The sequence below is a fragment of the Varanus komodoensis genome, unplaced genomic scaffold (genome assembly GCF_004798865.1).
Source record: "Varanus komodoensis strain SLA01 unplaced genomic scaffold, ASM479886v1 scaffold44_3, whole genome shotgun sequence".
Taxonomy (NCBI): Eukaryota; Metazoa; Chordata; class Lepidosauria; order Squamata; family Varanidae; genus Varanus; species Varanus komodoensis.
The window spans coordinates 5,931,729-5,954,104 of NW_025336010.1; the positions used below are offsets into that span (position 1 = coordinate 5,931,729).

At 43.9% G+C, this 22,376-nt stretch overlaps 1 protein-coding gene across 1 annotated transcript in view; it reads right to left on the reverse strand.

Moving 5' to 3' along the window:
* Positions 1 to 19,269: 19,269 nt before the first annotated feature.
* FBXW11 (F-box and WD repeat domain containing 11) overlaps positions 19,270 to 22,376 on the reverse strand; it is a 73,492-nt gene continuing 70,385 nt past the window's right edge. The window contains exon 11 of the mRNA XM_044444198.1: positions 19,270 to 21,703. The gene's annotated coding sequence lies outside the window, so the exon portion shown is untranslated. The remainder of the gene's footprint in view (positions 21,704 to 22,376) is intronic.

A 22,376-nucleotide genomic window follows, 5' to 3' on the forward strand; every position in this document is an offset into this window, starting at 1 on the left:
GATGATGTCAACCAGAGCAGAGAGCCATGTCTGGCAAGGCAACTCACCACTGGAATTCTCTTCCTGCCTGTTAAAAACGTACCTGTTTAATCATCATCTGCTGGTTGCCTTGATACTTCATGTGGCAGATTTTCTGTGCTTATTGGGGCTCTGTTTTATTGTGGAAGTTGTTTATTTAATTGCTATCTTTATGAATACTTTGCACAGCCATGGGATCTCAATGAAGGGTAATACATCACTATTTCAAACAAACAAATAGATAGATAGATAGATAGATAGATAGATAGATAGATAGATAGATAGATAAATAAATACAAAAGGCATGCCCAAAAGACTTCGTAATGGCAGGCAGGCTCAGGCAAAGCACCAGCCTAAGCAAAGGAAGACTGGAAAAGCCCAAACCAGAGAGAAGCCTTTAAAAAGGCCAAGACTACATGTAGCCCCCCAGCACAAATAAATTTCACCCCACTTTGCCTATTAGAGCACTTCACACAAAACTGGTTTGCCAAGAAGAGGAAAGACAGGATGTAAATGTAAAGTAGTAAGAATAGCTATAGCAATCATGCATAGCCTGTTCTTTTTGCCTTCTTGGAGACTACGTCTCTCTCTCTCTTGCTCTGTGCTTTTCGTCTGACCTTGTTGGAAAAGGCTGACTGGCTGCTGAGCAATAATGTAGCTATTGATCTACCTGCATAGCTCACCTGCCCTGATTCCCCCCACCTGTAGAACGTCACCTCCCTTCCCAGATCCAAAGTCACTCTGGCTGCAAAAGCCAGCACATGAACACAGTGCTGTCACGTAACTCAATACAAACATGTTGCAGGAAGGAGGAAAGCTTTGAGAGTGTCTAACAGAGAAGAGGGGAGGTGTTGCCACCTGTCACATGGAGGAGCACAAGTGACTTAAAGGCCACCTTTTGGTAACTTGTTCCAAATGCAGTGCCCATTCAGTTACATTAAAACTACCAAAACTTGGAGTAATTCCCCCATTGCCTTCCCTCCCTCCCACGAGCCACTTTAAGTAGGGTACGCAGTCATATTCTTTAAAGAAACCAGAGCCACAATCATACAGCTTTTTCAATTAAGTAATCACTCCATCAAATCTGCATACACCGGCATGAAGAAACGTCTACAATTGTTTTTGATATGCCTGAAATACAAGCTCTATCCTTGGCAAGGGTATTTGTGCATTGGAAATGATTGCATGCTTTGTAAAATATTTGCTGCCTAACTAATGTGGTCTTTAAAATGTGGGAACATCATGGGATCCCCCTGGTTCCAAGACCCTTACAGGTATGTGTGAATGGTGAAGGGGAGAGAGAGTTGGAAAGGAGGTAAGCATAAATGGTGGGACCGATTTTTTTCTCTTCCAGTAAGCAACCTCCCTTGAAGCCATAGTTCTAAAATAGCATACTTAAGTTGAAACCACATAAATATTAGATTCCAGTGTGGCCAATGTGTACATCCAGCAAGATCAACTGGCAAAAGATCTTGCTGGACTTTAAGACTTCAGCTTGCAGGTGTTGGGATCCATGTGTGTACATTTACACACACATGCGCACACACACACACAGAGTGCATGCTTAAGAAAAATATCATGTTAGAGGAAGAGCTAGTCTGAACCATTCTTCCCAATCTGCTAGTTGTCTACAGGCAGGGTGTTTCTCATATGACCCTGCATTTCAACATGTAGTCCTCCCAAAGTGGTACAACCCAGGAACAGATTCACCATTTCATCCTACTAAATGTAGGATGCAAAGTCCATCAAGCCCCAGAAGGCTTGTATATTTGGAGAGATTGAAAGAGGGAATAGTTACAGGAAATGTATGAAATATGGAACGAGGGAGACAGTAAGTCATACTTAAGGAAGGAAAAGGGAGGGAATGAAAGATGTTTGCACGAGGACAGGAAGGAACACACATGGCAGAGCACATTTTTCATCTGGTACAAACTGGCCCAGCTGCAGTAGCCCTGATGTTGGGTTACACCTGCTGAAGGCTGCAGCCAAATGATAGAACTCCAGTAATGTCAGGATTGCGACCCTTCCCCACCCTAAGCAAACATGCAGCAGAACCTGTTTCCTGAGCTGGCCATGGCCCAGTGGAAAAGGTGCCAAACACCTGAACATTCCATGTGTTCAATGAGCTAAGAATATTACTTCGTCCATGCAAACGTATTTGCCAGGAAGAGGCCTTGGATCTTTTTCAGTAGAGAAACAATGACATCCAGCGGACAGTTCTGTTAATCACAGGGCGGGGGGGGGGGGCTGATGAATGCTTTCTAATTTTAACAAGAAAAATAGTCCCACCTAATCCTGTTCTCGAACAAGAAGCTTCCCTCCATTGCCAGCAATACTTTATCCCTTGCAAAACCAGAAAGCATTTCTTGATGCCAGTAATCCCCTTGGAGGATTCTCCCGTGCACCTCAGTGTGCTTATCTTTGGCAGCTGGATTGTTAAGTAGGATGCAGACACAGGCAGTGGGGTGTGCTCCACATGCTCTGGACTTCAACTCACATCAGCCCTGTCCATTGCCCAGGGTGGCTGGGCCCGACAAGAGATGTAGTCCAAAATATCAGGAAGGCACCAGGTTGCCTTTCCCTGGACTACTGGGAAAAGTTGCACATGTGCAGAGAGTTTTCACAGATGGCCAGCTGCTTTCCAGATGAAGTTCTAAGTCCTGCTTGAACTTAACTTTAAGGTCCAAATCATCTTGAGACCATAAGAGCAGTGCTGGGACCAATCAAAATCCATTTAGTCCAGCCTTCCCCCAGCTGGTGCCCTCCAGATGTTTTGGCCCACAACTCTCATCATAATAGCCAGCATGAGCAATGATCAAGGATGATGAGAGCTGTAGGTCAAAATATATGTGTGATCCAGGTGGGAGAAGGCCTGAACATCTTCTATCCCCCAGCAGCCAATGGGATGCTTTGGGCAAGCCCATAAGCAGAAGAGAAGGACAATAGTCCCCCTCTGCTTTGCCCAATAGCAATGAGTACTCAACTGTTAGACAGAAAGGTTCCCTTGAGCCATTATCAGAGGTGAGCACCATCACCTATGCAGCCAGAACTGCACCTTCCAGGCACATGTTGGTCTCAGCAGACTTGGGGAAAACAAAGGTATACAGAAGTACAAACCACCTTGAGGAGGAACCCCAAAACAGCACAGTGAGGATTGAGAACGCTCAGCAGACAGGAGGTTGGTTCCCAGTGGTGGAACCCTTCAGGTGGGAAGAGTTTAATGGTTTGATTCAAAGGTTTTGATTAATACTGCTAGGCTTATTTTCATTGTGCTGATCAGTTTATTTCTCTGCTATTTTGACTTTATATTTATAGTAGTTTCTGACAATTTTGATCCTATGAGCCCAGAGGGCCTAGGCTGAGCCAAAAGACTGGGTACAAAGCAATTGTTTAAATAAAGCAAAAAGACTTTCAATCCATGACAAGAGTTGCAAGGAAGTGAAGGGACCACAGCAAATGCAGCCTCTGAGGTGGGAAGTCCAACATATTCCTCCCCTCTTCCTGAGGGCTTTGAGCAACCTGCCTCAATATGGCACTCCCCCCCATATGTTTTAGACTACATCTACCATAATTCTTGACCACTAGCCATGCTGATTGGAATTGATGGAAAATATAGTTCAAACTACCCGGAGACCAGTGAGTTGGAAAAGTTTGCCCTAGAGTCCAGGTTTGATTTAGCTCTGGAGTAAGTGACCTGGTACACTCCATATGTTTTAGACTACAATTCCCATCATCCCTTGACCATTTTTTGCTTACTGTGTCCTATAGGAATTGTAGTCCAACACATCTGAAAGGAACCAGGTTGTCTCCTTTGCTTAGGGAAACAGGGGACAGTCTGCCTGAAAGTGCTGGGGAACTCCATGGAATCAAAGATTCTCCCTTCTTCTGGTTGGTCTACAAGTATTTATGATGGCTATTTTTGAAGTCTAATTTTTGAGGGGAATTGTTTGTTTCTTTACTGGCCAACTCCCTTTCCTTTAGCAGAAAGCTGCCATGAGGAGGACAGGAGAACCAGTAGTCCAAGCTCAACTGACAGGAAAGGGTTCATCCTCTCGCTTCTGTTTCACAGATCCTGTTCAAGGCATGGGAGCAGCACAATTGTGCTGGCTGGAAAGCCAAGTTAGAAGGGGAGCAAAAGAGGACATTCATCCTCCTATCACAACAGCACATCTAACATCTTTTATTCCATGCGGACCCTACCCCCCACCCCTGCTAACAATTAGCATTATTAAGGGCTCAACCCATGCGCAGACAAAACATGTCCTATAGCTTCCAGTATGCCAGACAGCTCATGGCCTGGTGGTGGAGGCATCTGGTTCCAAGCCATTTCAGGCACACATATTGAGCCTCTGGGGCCAAATCCAGCCTCCTGGGATTTCTGGGATGGCCACACTCATCCTTTCTCTGAGCCCACCCGCTTCCCCCAACCACCCATCAATAGACCACTAACTAGCTTTTCTGCAGCTCCCACCCAATTTTAAAATATTTACATACTCTCCTAAGGTCTAGTTACTGGTAGTAAGCCTGAAACTAACCTAGGCCAGTATTTTGGCCCTGCCCTTCTGCTTTCAGCCCCACCTCCCACTGGAAAGCAGCCTTTAGGACCTTCTGTGGAACTGAATTTGGCCTTGCGAAACAACACTTCTGATCTAAGCCTTTACCTGATCCTGCCTAATTATTATTATTTTATTATTATTATAACATTTCTATGCCGCCCCTTGCCGAAACCTCGGGGCGGCTTACTAAGCAGGTTCAGGCCTTGTTGATAACTGGATGGGAGACTTAATGTTGTGAACTGCCCAGAGAGCTTTGCCCATGGGCAGTATATTTCATTTATTTATTTATTTATTTATTAAAACATTTTTATGCCGCCCCATTCGCCGAAGCCTTGGGGCGGCTTACAACATAAAATTAAAGCAGGGTCCCTATAAAAAAGGAAATTTGGACTGGGACATATCTCTGAGTATATCACTCCCCAACCCACTCAAAGCCCTCCTTTGGAAATGACCCTAAGCTTTAACAGCCATCTTTCCAAGTCAGTTTCCCTTTATAAGAAGGATGGAATCAACCTTGACCATCCCTGAGCTGGGACAAAGCCAAAAAAGAGACGAAAACATTGCTAAGAATGAGGTATAAATCCCCTCAGACCCCATTTCCACACCAAAGGAGAGCATCTCTCCTGAGAGCCCAGCCCTCCTATTCTGCTTCATGGTCCCTGGAAATGAGCTGCCCTGCCAGTGATGCTCTCTGCAGCTCCCAGGGAGGATTCACCCAGAGGGCATGCCCATTCGTTTCTCTCTTGGGGCCGCCACTGTGAACAATGGATGGCATCAGGTGATGCTCTGGGACAGGTTTAAAATAAGGGGACTCCACAGATTTCATGTTGCCTCTGCTACTTTTAAAGACTCCATCACTTCCCATCTAAGCCTCTCTCCTCCCAAGCAAAACAATTCTTCGTTTTTACAATTTATCCACATACATCAACCCCACCCAGACCTCTAACCATCCTGTGGCAAACTCTTGTCCAATTTCCAAGCCAGAAAAGGTTTCCAGAACAATCCTCCAAAACGTCTGAGGTTTCCCCATCTCTGCAAAAGCCACTTTCCAAAAGCACACTCCCTGCAGTTTGGGATGCAGCCTTATACACTAACCATAGCATAGTCAGGAACATGTCTGGTTATTATAGTTTATAATGAACATCTACGTTCTTGGGAAGTATTAAGGAGCAACAGGCAAGCCTCAGGCACATTTGAGACTTCTTCAGCTCTGATCTGAAAATCTCACAAAATGGTAGTGGCTTTCACATGATGAGACTGTTTCAGCTAACACTCCTGGAGGGCTGATCTCAGGCTGATCTCCCTGTTGACAGCAAGGTAACCTTGGTCGCAAGGACCATCACTTCAGAAAGGTCCTGCAGGTACAGGGGAAAAGGCACTCCTTTTTATATTTCCCTAGATGAGATGGGTAAACTGTGGCACTCCAAATGTTGATGGTCTACAAAAGCCCTCATGCCTAGCCATTGGCTGTGTTGGCTCGGGTTGATGGAAGTTGGAGTCCTTTCAGTTCTCCCATTTTGGTACTGCCCCAGAGCCAAAGCTATCTCAGCGGTTCAAGTTTCCCCACCCTGCCCTCCATTTTAAGGGTGTGAGTGTGCATGCGTGTGTGTTTGGAGAGTGTCTTCTGCTTTCCCATCATAGCTCAGAAATGTCCCAGCATGCCTTGTGGCTTTGTTGTTCAGGCCAAAGCTCTGAGGTGTTGCTGTTTGAACCTTGCAGAACAACATCCTTCTTGCAGGATGCTAAAGGGAAGAGCAGGAATCTGCAAAATAGTCATATCTGTGACAAGGACCTTGGAGTTGTAGTTCATCACAAGCTGAGTGTGAATCAGCAGTGTGTTTGGCTGCAAAAAAATGTGGGGGGGGGACACAAAAGCAATTTTGGTTGCATCAATGGTTTCTAAATCACAGGAAGTAATAGTCCCATTCTGTTCTGCACAGGTTAGATAGCGCCTTGAATACTGCATCCAGAAAACAGTCTGGACACCATGATTCAGAGAAACAGGAATGAGTTCAGAGAATGGCACCAGAGATGATAAGAGGACAAGAAGCTATGTCAACAAGGAAAGATGGAAGGAACTGGGTATATTTAGTCTTAAGAAGGCTGGTGGGAAGTGGGGACAAGACGGCATTTTTCATTGCCTAAAGGATCGTCACATGAAAGAAAGCCACAGTTGGGTCTTTATTATCCAAGGCATGAAAAAGGGATTAGGCTATAGGAAGGCAGCTTTCAGTGGAACACTGAGAAAAATTTCCTAACAATTAGAGAGGTCAGAACATGGAGGGACCCAGGGAGGCCGTAGGCTTTCCATTACATGACGTATTCAAGCAGAGGCAGGACAGCCTTCTTTCAGGGATGCTTCACATGGTTTCCTGCATGAGTTTCCTGGGGTTAAGCTCAGAGGCCTAAATAGCCACATCCAAATGTATGATCTTACAGCTGAAGGCTGTGTGTGAGTGGTGCAAGAGAGAGCACCTTGCTTGAGGCCACCTAGTAAGTCCATCATGGAGGGGATTGTATCTCTGCCTCACAGCCATGCTGCCTAGCAAGTGTCCCTATTCCCACATGCCACGACTTCGCACACAGCGGCTGCTGCTCCACAGGTTGGGAACATCCTCACATGAGAACCCTCTTCTATCCACATCTCGACACACAAGCTGGTGTTCCAAGCTGTTCAGCAAGATCCGCCTATGAGCAATATTTTACTATTGTGAAGTCCAGCCGAACAATATCTGAGTTCTAATTTTAACTTGGGAGAGGAACTGTTCTGTTTGGCCTGGCCTGGGCAGACAGGCCCTGGCCAGTGACTGGCGGTGGTGTTAATATGTCAGGAATCTGGGCTGGCATCAGACACCCTGCTTGAAGCTCTGCTGAGGATTTATTGCTTCTCCGTGAACTCTCACTTTTCCTGTCTGTGTCGGAAGGTGGCCTACAAGAATGCTAGAGAGCAGGAGACTCCCCGGGGTCCGGCCTCGGCCCTGTTCCTGAAGTGCTGCATGCACCAGAGGATGGGCTTCCTGCATGCCTCCTCCTAGGCCACCTCTGGGTCTCAGGTGAAGCCGAGGTCAGGTTGGAATGCAGTGATCTGGGCAATGTCATGTTGTTTAACTTTTGTCTCAGGGGTCAGGCAAATGTTTATTTGGAGTTTTACAAAACTCAGATTGAGCATTCTTCTTTCAGGATACACACACACACACAGAGAGAAATTGTGAATGTGTTGTTCTAGTCAGGCAGTTTTATTACCACTTCTCCAAGGAAGAATATCATGGTGGATTCCCACAACTGCATACCTTTACCTTGTGCTAAAACTACCTTCAACAAGATGCAAGGGTTGTTGTTTTTAATACTAGAAACACAGAAAAAAAGGCTATTCAGGAGGGGCTTCCCAGGCCATCTAATCTGATCTCTGGCTCCAGCCAGCTCCGCTCATGTAATCCCCAACATGTGGTTGTCCAGTAAATACTAGTTTATTACATTTCTGTACCAACCAATAGTCAAAGCTATGAACCTCATAACACAACCAGAAAGTGTGCAGTTTTCCTTTGTGGGGTAATCACACGTGAGGGAGTGAGGGGAGATATCAGACAGACTCTCAACTACATGGAAAATTTAATTGCTACAGGAGGAAGCACTTCATTTTGGGACTACATTGTTGTGTGCCCAACATACGCATGAATGGGAATGCCTTCTCCCAAATCATAGCAGTTCCCACCTTCATAGTGCTTTTTTTTTCTTCTTTTCACTAAGGAGAAATATCTGTGTCAGTCAAGAAGGTGGAATATTCCTGCACTGGAGCTGCAGACCTTGTAAGCTAGCTCAAGTCTTTTAAAAACCAGAGCAAGACTGTAAGTCTCCTGGGGCAGGAATCTGTCTTTTAAAAATTCTGTAACTCAGCAAAGTGGTATGAATATCAGTGGTGTCACAAAAACAAAACAAAATAAAACCTCAGTGATCTTCAAGGTTGAAAGAAGGTTGTCTCTCTCCAAACAGATTCACAGTTGGCTTATCCATCAGCTTAAACTGCTTAAACTTTCTCATGTTGGACACACACTATCAATAACCAATTTTTTCCTCCTTCCCAAGAAATTTTGCAAGGAAACCCTCTTTCCACTTGGCCAGCCTTTGAATTCAGCAGCTACATCATCACACAACACAGCACAAGATGATTTAGTAGCAGTCTTGACACAGGTAAGCGGGAAGAGAGGATCTTACACTTATGTGAAATTGATTTTGAAAAGAAATTCGAAGAAGACAATTTCAGAGACCTTCTTGTGGGTTGTGTTCACCTTCCTTATGATGTGCACAGCTATCCTATCTTTCATTTTACATGTTTTGAGCATGTCTTTCCCCTTTTCCCATTCCAACAGATCAAGGCAAAAGGCTTTTAAATACTAGGGCTTTGCAATATAGAGTAATAACATAGAAGATGTTGACAAGTAGCATCTGCTAAGGTAATGATTCCTCTAATTCGTGAAATTAGCTTTTGTCCATGTCAGCAGTTGAATCCAAATTGGTTCCTACTCCTTTCCTCTCCAAAAGGTCTAGCTACACCCTCAGAGAAGTTCACATTCTTTGACAGCCAGGCTGCAGGAATGCCAGACATTACTTAATTGGTTCCCTTATTTGACTGGAGCTGAGCTAGGCTGGGCTGATGGGCTCACACTCCTCCCTTTTGACCATCCTTATTCTACAGTATCTCCCCATGGAACCAGAGGTGGTCAGGTTCTCCTTGGTGATTTGGCTAATCTTGTGGCACATTAACTTTGACATTTCAGTAGCACATTCCAACTCCTCCTCTTCTTGCACACATTCAGAGTCTGACCTTTCTAGCTTGGAACACTGTATTTTTGGAGAAGCTGACCCAATTCCTACAATACAATCCTCTCTGGCAGCAGTAGCCTCCTTGGCGTCCCATACTTCTGGTAAAGCACAGGAGAAGCCATCAAGAGCTAATTACACCTGTGAGACTTTTTCAGATCAGGAAGTACAGGCAGCCTGGGAGGCTGTGTAGCAATGGAGGTGTGTGCAACAGAAAGAATGCACAATGGCTGCTTTACAGTAATTAGGAATGGCTGGCCAGCCAACCAACAAAATAAATAAAAGCCTTGAAAACGAGTTTTTGTGGGGGGGTGGGGGTGGGTGTTGTTTTTGTTTTTTAATGGGAGACAGTTTCATGGAGGAAGAAAACGTTCAGGAAATTGGAGGACAGATTACAGCTCAGCACTACCTCTACTTCTTTGTGCAGAATACTAACCCATCCATATCTTCCATAGAACTTTCAAGGAACTAGTAGTATTAGAAGCATCCACATCAGAGACAAGATGCGTATGCAATCCCCATTTTAGCATTTGGAAGGCTCTGAAGTATGTGCTGGACCCCAAAGAATAAGAACTATGGTTGAGCCAAAGTTCAAGACACTTTTCTCAGAAACATTCTGAGATGTTTCTGTTCTTACTCCTCACCCCTTTACAGAATTTACTCCAAACCTTCTTCACCATTTTTGGTGGTGGCTGCCTCTGGCACTCCAGAAGGATGCTAAGCATGCAGCACTCTGGAGACTGTAAATGGTGGGTCAAAGTTGCTGCCATTACAGTGCAAAACAAAACCAACCCCTTAGGCAGAAAAAAAGGTTGTGCCGCAACCACTGCCAGTGGGAAAATGTCATGCATTTCTCAGCCCGCAACGGAAATCCTGTGAAATCGCCTCTGCCCACAAATCAAATGGAGGATTCTGAGGAGCCCTTTGCTCTCAGCTCTAGTCTGAAGAGTGAACAAAGTGGGAGCAGAAGTTCGGCGGGTGGAGAATGGAGTGGGAAGGAAGAGACAAGAGAGATGCTCTCAGTATGGCCTCTTGCAGCATGCCCCAAAACTTGCCTCTGGCCGTGTTTATTTTGTGGTATCTTAGCCACCATAACACAGTCCTGGAAAAGCATCTGCCACTCTAAGCTGAGAGACAGGAATGGATCCAGGAAATACTAGTTCCAACTGCTGTGGATAAAAATGTGTTTTATCAACAGCAAAAAAATCCATTTGATTTATCGTCTAGACTCCCAGCCCAGACGAAGGCACTAAGCTCTGCTATCTAATGTGGTCAGACACGGACTTCTGGCTGGGCATTACTCACTGTGTTTGCTTTTCTCCCTTTGACCGCCTGACTCGTTTGACCCCTCCTTCGTCATTATTGCTTTAGTCTACTCGATGGATCATTATTCATAGGTTATGGGGCGAGGTGCTTGTGCCTTTGTCTGCAACCTGAGCTGAGGAAACGAGTTATTTCTGCCGGTCTCTTCTTGCCTGTCTGGTGCTCCCATCAACTGGAATTTTAGCTACACTGAATCTGAATGAGAATGGTTAAAGAGAATTACAAGGAAGATGTTTCTGGCATAGCACTACTGACAAGTGGATCTTGCAACACATTGTTGTAGTGTGAAGTGCTCCAGTTCAGGATTCCAGGTCTGGACTCCATTGCGCGCACACACACCCCAGCCCAGTTTTCCACCCTCTTAACAATCAGAGAGTATCTGTGTCCTCTCAGCATACTCAGCCCTTGTTGGGCAGTTGTTCTCCTTAGTTTTATTCCCCTAAATACATTTTGTATGTCAAGCCTGCCCATCTCTCCCTTTAGTCCAGGGATGCTGTTATTTTGACTAGCTAAGGCTCAGAGAATGTGTTTGCTATTGAAGGACAGCGCCTGTGGCCCTGGCCACGCACACAGATCCCTTCCGCTCCTCTGGCTGACACTGAACTAGCTATTGTGATGTCACAATCTCTGATGATGTCACAGAGGGCTCTTCAGAACCCTGGACTGGACTGTAGAGCTAAAGCCTTACAGGGATTGTGCAGGCCGTTGATTCCCAAACATGAGGCCTGTGATCAACCCAGGAAAAGTTAAATAGGCCTTTTTAATGACATCCTTTGGGTGAAAATTGGTTCAGTCTGAAAAAAGACAGGCAATACTTCCGGCTGAAAATGATAATGCAATTGACACTAACATAATCCTATTTGGTGTTCTCTCTCTGCCCTCAGCCCCTGAAGGAACCATATATGTAACCTCATGCAGGATCAGTCAAAGGAGAGAAGCTAGGTATGCCGTTTGTGTATCTTTAGTTCCCCTCTTCCAAAATAATACAAAAGGAGTTCTCTATTCCATTAAAATCCTGTGGGACTGCCTGTGTCTTTTGTGCAATGAATATTTCTTCCTGTGGAAAAGTAACAGATAAGAAAGCATTGCTTGGAACCAGTCCAGATTTTGAATTTCAGTAAAATAACTATCCATCCATTTGTTTGTTTTCTGCTGACTGCAAGATCTATATACTGCTTTTTCTATGTACACATACATACAGGAAAAAGCAGCATGCAAAATAAATGATGATGATGATGATGACGACAACAACAATGACGAGATTATAATGACAGAATGAAATGAAATGCAGTCCAAACATTTCTCACAATGGCAGCAGCAACCCCAAAAAAGCAATATAAAAGACACCAGCAAGCAGTACATTAAACAGCAGTGCAAGTAACTTGAAGCAAGGTCTAAAGAGCTCACTTAGGATTGTCTAAGAAAAGTGCAGAAGAGCCACCTTGGGGTGCTTTTTCAAACTTAGGACATCCTAGCTGGAAAAAGACCATCTTCAGATGTTTACCAGCAATATATCAGCTCTGGACAACCAGCTTGATTAGATTTGTAAAGCAGGCAGTGATTCCTGAAATCCTACATTTTTCACTTTTTTATTTATTTGATCATTTATTACTTATTCCCAGTGCTTTTTTTGTAAAAAAAAAAAAAAAAAAAACAACGGTGCTGGAACTCACGTCGCCGGCAGTAAGTGCGCAACCACAAACACCAATCCCAAGCCGAGCAGCGGAGCAGCATCCCAAGCCAGCATCCCAAGCAGCGCCCTCATGAGAGCAGTGCCCTCACTATCTCACTATCAGATAGCAGACACAAAAGCAGCCTGCAGGCACTATGTTAATGAAGTTTGCTGCTGATCTGCTACGATTCAAAATCACTTCATAAAATCCATTGGAAAAAAAGGTGCCAGAATGCTGTTCCGGTGCGTTCTATGACAAAAAAAGCCCTGCTTATTCCTATATTGCTCAATAGTCAAATTTCTCTGCCCAAAGCCAAGTAACAATTCATAAAACATATTTTTATGAATTTTCACAAAGTACCAGTTTAAAAACCATTGTACAGCTAAAACAATATATGATTCAGAATACTCCTGTTTAAATCCTTCCTTGAGCCTCTAAATATATTTAGATGTCTTAAATGCCTCAGCATAGAGTGCTATCTTAATCTCTTGCTGAAAGGATGATGAAGTTGGTGTCCAGTGGGCCTCAGTTGAGAGATCATTCCAGTTTGGGGGCCATCCCTGAGAAGGCCCTCCCCCTTGTTGCCCCCTTCTGAGCCTTGGAGTTGGTGCCCAGAGGAAGGCCTCAGATGTCAATCATAATGTTTAGTTGATAGCATTTGGCAGAAGCATTCTGTTTAAGGCTTTAAAAGCAAAACCTGGAACTTGAACAGGGCCTATAAAACAAATTGGAAGCTGCTTGTGCTGGTACAAACTGGGCATAATACCATTTGTCATGCTGACCCCAGACAAAGTTCTAGCTGCCACAGTTGGAACTAGTTTTAGTTTCCACTCTGCATCACATAAAGGGAATTACAGCAATACTTTAATCATTCCTCTATTGTTTTTGTTATAGCTGTCATCCAATAATGGAGGCTCTCTGTGCACTGTATGCCCAAACTACCTAAAACCTTTAGAACACAGAGGCCATAAAGCATAACCAAGTTCACGCTTAAGACAAACAAAACAACCCAGGTAATACAGAAGCTAAAACCAGGAGAAGGAGAATAATCCAATCCCATACAGCTAAAACAGCTTCAAAGGACAAAACACATCTTAGCTGCTGAACAATAGGGCAGGGGGAGGAGACTAACATGTTAGTATTTAAATTACATTTAAATTATTAATCTGATGTTAAAAGGCCTGGAAAAATGGAGAAGTCTTCATATGATGTTGGAATGACAATTAAGGTGCCATGCAAAGCTTTTAGGAGAAAAGTGGGGGCCAGCACTGAAAAGGCCTTCTCCCTCACCAGTACCCTCCTAACTTCAGATTGAAGGGGTGCTGAAAGAAACACTTCCACTGATAAACTTAGGATTTGGGCAGGTACATAAATTGGTAGGCATCTGAATATGGAAGACACATTGAAAGGACTCTCCTTCCCCTCCCCACAACCAATGCCCTCTGTCTGGGGGCAAATTCCACATTCTTACTCTGACATTTTCTTATTGGCTAATGAGAAGAAAAGGGTTAAGCATACCCACCATTCTGCCAATCAGATTCACTACCTCCTCCATATCTTTCAGGCAAAAAGAGCAAACAGTATCACAGATCTTCACTAGAAACAGAATATACAAGGATGTCCTTATTTACTGAACATGCAATTCACTTAGGGAATTCATTGGACTAAATTGCCCCTCAGCTCACTGGCTTAAACCTCTCCTCCCTCTACTCTGCCTTCACAGATTGGCGCCCTGCCCACCACACTTGGTATCCATTAAAAAATCAAAAAACTGATGTTGCAGGCAAGGCAAATGACATCATATCTAGTTAGCACCTTCATTATTCATATTGTTCACTTACATGGTCCTTCATGCAGAGTGATCAAGTCTAAGCCTTCTTAGTCTGAGCAAAATGGCAGCATCAGATATTCCTGGGCTGAACTTCCCTCCCTCCAACATCCCTTCCAGATGTTTCTGCCTGTCAAAAACATTCCTGATAATTGCCATTCTGGCTGGAGCTGATGGGAGTTGAAGTCCAAAAGATCTGGTAGAAGCCAGGGTTAGGGTGGTATGCTAGGCTGTTCACTGGTCTTGAGCATCAGAATGTGTTTGTCTAAGCCTATGTAGGTCCACTCAAAAGTATGTACCATTGTGTCCAATGAAGCTTTCTCCCAGGGAACCGTGTGTTGGATTGAGGTCTTCTCTGATAGGCCAGAGCTTGAGACCTGCTCTGTCATGGAAGAGGAAGCTGGCCTTCCCCTCTGGGTGTTGCCTTGATGTTCTTACTGGCTTGGAAGGCAGACTTCCTCTGGAGGTCAAGGAGCTGTTGGCATCATCATCTTACCTGTGGAATTCCTGGAAACATCTGACCAGCCGCCACTGGAAACAGAATACTAGGCTAGGCCATGGTCTGATGTGGTAGGACTTGAATTATGTCAGAGATGGAGAATGGGTGGCCTTCTGTGTGTTATTAGACTGCCATTCCCATCAACTCTTACAATTAGTGATGCTGGCTGGGGCTGATAGGAGGAGTTGCAGTCCAGTGCATCATATCCTCCCCACCACTCACACATGTTCATGCATTCAGTATTACTGGGCATATTCTTTTTTACTCCTATTGACACATCAAAAATGACAGCCATTTCTTATGAAAGGCAGAAGATTGTTAAGGTCCCTTGTAGTTATTTTTAAGATGAAATACTCTGAACACTATATATATATATAACAAAAAAGACTATATATGCATTTGTTAATTTGTTGGAGCACTTCACTTTTAAGACTGAAAGCCTGGTATGTGTTCTTAAAAATATTTCCATATGCTAAAGGTATGCAAGCTTTTGCCAAAAAAACTGGCTATTAGAGCAACAGGCCAGAGTGGCTTTTTTTAACGTGTGTGTGTGTGGGGGGGAGGGGGGGTTCCTGCTGCAGAGACTAGGTATTCACAGAGGAACCAAACCAACCCTAACTGCAGTCACCTCGAGATGACCTACAAATCCTCAAATTACAAAAATGAAAAGGTTATTAGTAAATCTGAGGCCAATTAGGGGTTCTTTTTCCTGGAGACATGATGAAATTTCCTGAAACAAAAAACTTTTAGCAAACTCTATAAAATATTTCTAACTTTGGTGGAAAAATAAATAATCACCCTTTTTTATCTTCTCATTCCTGAGGTGCAAAGCTAGCCCATTTCTGTTTATGCAGATGGAGGGGAAACACCCCACGAAAGAGCCAAGCTCCAAAGTTCTTGGCATGAACAAATCAAAATGTAAAGTTATTTTCCGGACTGCCTACTTGTTGCTGAAGCAGGAATCCGTCTTTGATGGCATGCTGGCCGAGAGAAAGGTACAGGGGGATATAATGGCCCAGCAGCACATTTCATAATCATTCTTATGCACTGAAACCCAACTATTACACATTACTATATTCTTCCTTATATCCTAAGCATCCTACAAGGAAGTTAAGGCTGCATAAACACCCATCTCCCCTGCCTGCCCACCACCCTCAATATGATTTGCACTATATTCTACAGTATTTGCTACCACAAGATGTGATGGCCATCAAATTGGACACATTTGTGGAGGAGAAGTCTATCAATGGCTACTAGTCCTGGTGGCAGTGTGCTGCCTGCCACGGAGAAAAGAGAAGATCCATTAGATTCATGTTCTGCTTTTGAATGATCATCCTTAGAATTCCTAGAATGTACAAAATAACATCATGTTCACTTCCATCTTGCTATCCTCGCAAGACCCCCCAGCACTGGAGAGGCCACTATTAGTCCTAAATCAGAGGTTAGGGGCTGAGGCTGAAAAGGAGAGAGTGACTGGCCAAAGGAGGCAAGATTTAGTCAGCAAGATCTAAGTTTGCTTCTTGGCCTCCCCACACCAGCCTAGCTGGTCTAAGCCAGCAAGAGGTTTCTGGCAATGGCCAACTAAATGTCCCAAGAAAGTTCATAAGCAAGTGAAAATGATAGTGCCTCTAGCCAGTTGTTTTCCTTTAGCTCTGTCTAGTCCAAAATACTCTGCCTCTAAACATAATACTTTTGTTATTGCAATTAAGACCCTTACATAATGTTGTCATTGACTTTTCTTGCCTGCTTCTCCTTGTAGGAACTTGTGCGTCTGCCCAATTTTCCCAAACCCCCCTTTCCCGCTGCAGCTGACTGAAGCAGACTCTGAGTGAAGGGCTACCCAAAAAGCAAGGTAACAAAACAGGGAAATGTTCAAGCACAAAGATCTCAGTCCAGCGAGGATCAAATTCAAGTAGGAGCAGTCAAGCAGCAGGCAAAGTTGAAAAAAGTTGGCCAGTCAGATACATCACACAGCCCAGAGGGAGAGTCAAGCACGAGTCCAAAGGGTCAGGAGAAAGGAGCATCAATCAAGGGGCAAGGTCTGGGAAGCAAAGTACAAGGCTGAAAGGACACGGTTTCCAGCACTGGTTAAGGAGACACTGAAGGCTGTGACAGACAGGGCCTGCTGAGCCCCTCCCAGGGCTCAGCTGTCACACATCAGGGTTTTCTGGCTAGAGGTCTTTCTATTGATGAAATGTTGCTTTATAAATGGGGAGTCCTTCTTTACAAGTGAGCACTCCTCATGGAAACTGCTGGCCTGTCATGAGTCTCTTGGGGGCCAAAGGGCTGTTCTGCAGCCACTCTCCTGAAGGCCCAGATTCCTCCTGGACTGGGGACAGTAGCTGATCGGGATGCTGTCAGTTCCTGGGAGCACTAGTTCTTTCTGCAAGGAGGATTCCTCTAATGGGAGCAGGCCAAGTTGGTGACTTTTAAATACAATTGCACATGTTTAAAGAGGTTTGGAGAGTTTTCTAGATCAAGCCACTGTTTCCCAGTCAACTAGGCCAGCAGTTTACATTATAACTTGCAACATCCATTATAACTTGCACTTCCTCAGAGCTGGAAATTTGAGAGTTGAGAGAACTCTGATCATTCCTGGCCAGGGGGTAGGACCCTCTACCGAATCTTGTCATAGTCAAAAGAGACCATGGCTTAGTTTTAGGGCATCTGCTTTGTATGCAGTAAACTCCAGGTTCATTCAATTCCCAACCCAGGAACACTAGGACTCTTGCAGAAACCCTGGAGAGCCACTGCCAGTCGGTGCTGACAATTCCAGACTAGATGGGCCAAGGGTCTGTTTCATCCCAAGGGATCTTCCTGTGTTGCTGTGCTCCATGCTTGCCTAGTCACAACCGGAGAACTTGCCTTACATGTGAATGTGCCTTCTACTTGAAGACCATCAGTGGACCAGGCACCAGTGTGCTCTCCCTGTCTGGCCATCCACTGGGAGTCAGTTTTTCCAAGGAAAAACTTTGCCAGGGGTTGAAGTGGGAGGCAATCCACAAAGGCTTGATAGATCCAGCCTTTCTCCTGCACTGAAGCAAATGGGTGCAGGTTTGGGGGCTGGTGAGACCCTTCTATTTGATGAAATCCTTCTTTTTGTCATACCATGCAAGATTCATTAAGAACCTACTAGCGTTTCCTCTCCTCATAACTGATATAAATATGGCCAGAACACTGCCCTAAATTTAAAAGCTAAACCAAATCAAGGTCTAAATGACAAACTTCTCTTCTTGCTCCTGTAAGTCTATCCTCCAGTTTTAAGAAAGAGAAGGAAGTCCAGTATCTGGGAGAGGTCACAGGTCTGAGGTCATTGTCCCATATTGTCAAGGTATATCAAAAGCACTCTTCACTTGGTATTGCAGGACTTTCATGTGGCAAGTTTGAGGCAAGGTGTTGCAACCTTCCGGACATCTTTAAGATGTGTGGCCTTAATTGCCAGGCTGTGAGGCGGAGATTCTCAAGATTTGGGAACTGACCCATTCCTGATTCTCCAGTATCTTCCTCAGCCTAGGGAAGCTGTGACTGGAAAGATGTAGTAAACCAATTTGCAACCCTGTGGCTTTAGGAGGCATTAAGTGTTGTCCTCCTGTATCTTGTTCACAGCATACAATGAACTGCTCCGTGGGGAAAGCATAGTTCAGATCATCTTCTCAGTCCAGGAGAAAGGCATCCCCAAGGGGTCCCATGCTGTAGCTTCTGTTTCAGTGTATTTGCTCTTTTGATTTTTTTGCTTTGAACTCCCTTTCTTGCCTGCTCTTTCCTTCCCACCAAGAAGTCAATTTTTGCCCATTTCACAGGGCTGAAATCCATCTGGGCTATTTTCCTGAATAGGTCATCTGTTTTTTTTTTTTTTTCATTTCTTTCTGAATCACTGAAATTACATCTCTTCTTCAGTCTCCCAAGACTTCTTTGCTTATTCACTCACACCTTTCTGCACGCAACTTTTGCCATTCCCCCACTCAACTGTGCTGAACTGCAATTGAAGCTGTTCCAAAGTTGGCACCAGGTTCTGGCCAATACAGATTGGGTAACTTTTAATGTGAATCTTTTTAATACAGTAATTGTTCATTAACACCAACTTATTTCTTTGTTCAACATTATTCACCTACCCTGCTGTCAGGCCACTTGCAAATATGAAGGAGCAACAACTGAAATTTCCTTACAAAAGAACCCATATTTGATCACTTCCTATAGATATTGTTCAGGCCAGTCATTGTAAAACATTTTGGATATAAAAGTTTGTAATTTAAAGTTAGCATTTAATTCCACCCCCAAAACTGGAAGAGAATTGTTTTAGCGGTGTACTGATGCATAGAGGATCATGCATCTGCCATTGGCCTGGATCCTTCAACTTGATGCCAAGACATGATAGTCCTTTTAGCCTCATTTACTCCAAGGAATTGGTGTATATTTGGGCCTTGGATGCAGAAACCTGCTCCAAATTACAAAGGAAACTCAGAAAACATCTTATTTCAGCTACTTGAAAGTAGAAGCACTTCATTCAGTTGGTAGAGTTTGATAACGTTTCCATCCAACTAGGAATATGGACAATGAAGTTCAGAATTTTTTTTATTAAGCACATTCCACAGTACAAAGCCTTATATCATGAACAATATCTGTACAGTTCAACAGTTGTCCAATAAGCTGTTCATACACAAACTTTCCAAACAGGTAACTGGCAAACATAATTACAAGTTAGAATAAGACTATCCCAGTGCTTTGAAACATTAATCTAGCAGTAACATACAGCTGCTCAGTTATGATTAGCGAAACAAAGTCCAGAGTACAGCCAGTACTATCATTAGTCCCAGGAGCCAGGTTCCTTGGGTGCCAGTCACAAACTCCACGGCTATGTTACACCAAGCACAATCAAAAGTAGTTTAGGCTGCGTCTTCAAATACCATTATTTCCCATGGAAAAAACATGAATTTCATCTTAAACATGCATTAAAAAAGGATAGTTCTCCATAAATACCTGTGTCTTCGGGACTGTAATAGACATATTACAGCTATTCAATGACACGGGGGAGGGGCAGGGAGAAGTAATCCACTTCCATACTGTCAACAGTATTAAAACAGAGAACATGGGAAGTGTCCTCATATGGATTTTGTGGGATCTGATGGTAGCCATGTCCTAAGTCTTATTTTTGTGGGGTTCACTGTGGAGGGGAATTTTCTGGGCTCAAAATAGTAGATGTGTAATTTGTAGGAAGGCAATGAGTAGAATAGCAGAAGCAGCTCAAGTTGCGTCTTTTGCACATCTGATGTGTGCTTTCTTGTTTAATTTGACTGACAAGCTGGTAGGTGTGCAAGGGAACTGTCCAGCCATAGCCGTTCCACTAAATAAGCAAGATTCATTCATTGGTCATTTAAATTGGTTATCAACATTCCTTGAACCCCTCAATCAAAAGGGGGAGAAGGGGAAAAAGAGAGAAAGAAACTGGGAGTGGCAGTAAAGGGGAAACAAACTCATATGATGAAGGAATGACAGTGTTCATATCCATGCCAACTACAGCTCCTAGACCAAAGAGCATTATATTTTCTTAGTTAATAATTTCTAAAACGAGCATTAGCAGCTACTAAACAACGCTGTCCAGCAATAACTTAGAAGATACAGAGGTGGTATGTCTAAAGAGTTTGCTTTCATGTAGGGACATACATGACTAATAGCCATGGCTGGTCATACTTTTCAAGAGAGTAGAAATCCCTATGATTGTGTGCCATTAACTGCTAGGTTTCTTGAAGTAAATAGCAAGGAACAGCCATCATCTCCTACAAGATCACAATGAAGTAACACTTCATCTTCAGATCAGCTTAGAAGTATAGTCATCAAGGACTATTTGAGTGGGTTTTAAAGCTGCAGCGAGTATCTGCAACTTTGGCCAATCGCTTCAGATGATCTGCGAACACCGAAGCATGTGTTGGGGCATGGGGGAGAGACAAATTTTAACTTTTACATTTACGAAAATTTTAGAAGCTAACATTAAGATAATGCACTCCATTTTTAAAAGAGAAAATTCTAATGAATGCCCAAATCCTCCTTTTCCCAGAAATATTTCTAAAGTGATACATCCCAACCCTGTCTGGTGCCAGTAGTAAGAATGCCTGGATGCTGAACGGCTTTGCCTTGACATCTGTGTACAGTATCAGGAGACCCTGACTCCCAGCACTTGGAGGTTACAATGTTTATGTACATTATATCTACATGCTTATACAGTTACGGTATTGGAAATAATGAGGCAAGCACACATGAAGGATCCGACTATACCAAACATGATGAGGAGGAGTGGGGGGAGGAGGAGGAGGAGGACGACAGCTGTGGTACAGGGCACAATTAAAAGATGGGGGAAACAGTGCTGTACACCTAGTTTAGATACTCTAGCCCAATTTACAATCTTTAAATTAAAGCAAATTACTGGTGCAGAAATAGGTCAACTATCATCCAAAATATTACTGATCCATTCAGAAATATCCAGTCCAACTGATACTCCTAGTCAATGGAACAGGATCCGCATCATCTGTGAAACGTAAAGTCTGCAGAAGGAGGACGACTTTGAAAGCAGAGCCCTGTACATTCTGGGTATGTGTTTGGCACCCACATTTCACTGAGAATGTTTTTCTTCTTCAGAGTCAGATCAAAGTGCAAAGCAAATATAAATTAGGTCCAGTCCTTTCTTGACATCTGATTTACTCCTGGAAAAACAAGCTGTCAGTTCAGTGTATATGGGCAATTTACTCATGAAGCTTTGGATCTTGCATTGGAGTGAAGAATAGACTGAATTTCTTCTACCTGGACTCAGTGAATTCTCAGTCAGTTCCTTAGAGACCACTGAGTGAAGGAGGACTCAGAAAGGTAAAGTTTAGATATAGAATTGTGCTGTTTTTGTGTCTAACACAGCACCTAGAACTGCTTCTGACTTTAGCTCTGGCTAATGTCTTCGGGTGTGTCATCGCCAAATGTCCAGTAGTTCAAAGACTGTGGAATCCTATAAAAAGGAAAATGACACATTTTGATTGATTGTTGCACAATGGTCTATTGCTCTAATATAGGGCAGGCATCTTCAACCTTCAATAGCCAAAGTTCCTGTTCAGGGCCTTCTCTCCAACTGCACCCAAACCTGTGAAACTCCCAGCCCTAGGACACCCTGGCACCTCCTTTCAGAACCCCACTGCCTCCTAAAGACCTATTTAAATCTCTTTGGCTGATTGTTTTGGTATTTTATCTGTCACTGCATCCACTTTTAACTGATACATGTGAATGGATTACAGTTTATGTGATACTTTCAGGCACTACAGGCATCCCCTGAAAGACGGGGTTATAAACTCACTAAAAATTAGCAAATGCCTGACTGGATAGGCCAGGTATGACATTTGCTGTTCAGAGTAGGTAGAATTTTTTTTCTAACAGCTGAAGTTTCTATGACACCAGCCTTGAACTGAACAACTGAACTGGCTGCCATAGGTGATGCAGAGTTCCAAGGAAGCAGATAAGCAAGATGGCGCAGGCCTGGGGCAGACTGCGTCACCCATCCTCTGCCAGTTGGCTTGGTTCCTGTGCTGGCCCCAGAGGAAGGAGAGGCTCCTTGGCTCTGTCTGCCCTCTGCCAGCCTGCTTGGGACAAGGCCATGTTTACAACCAGCCTGCTAAGAGGCTAGCAGC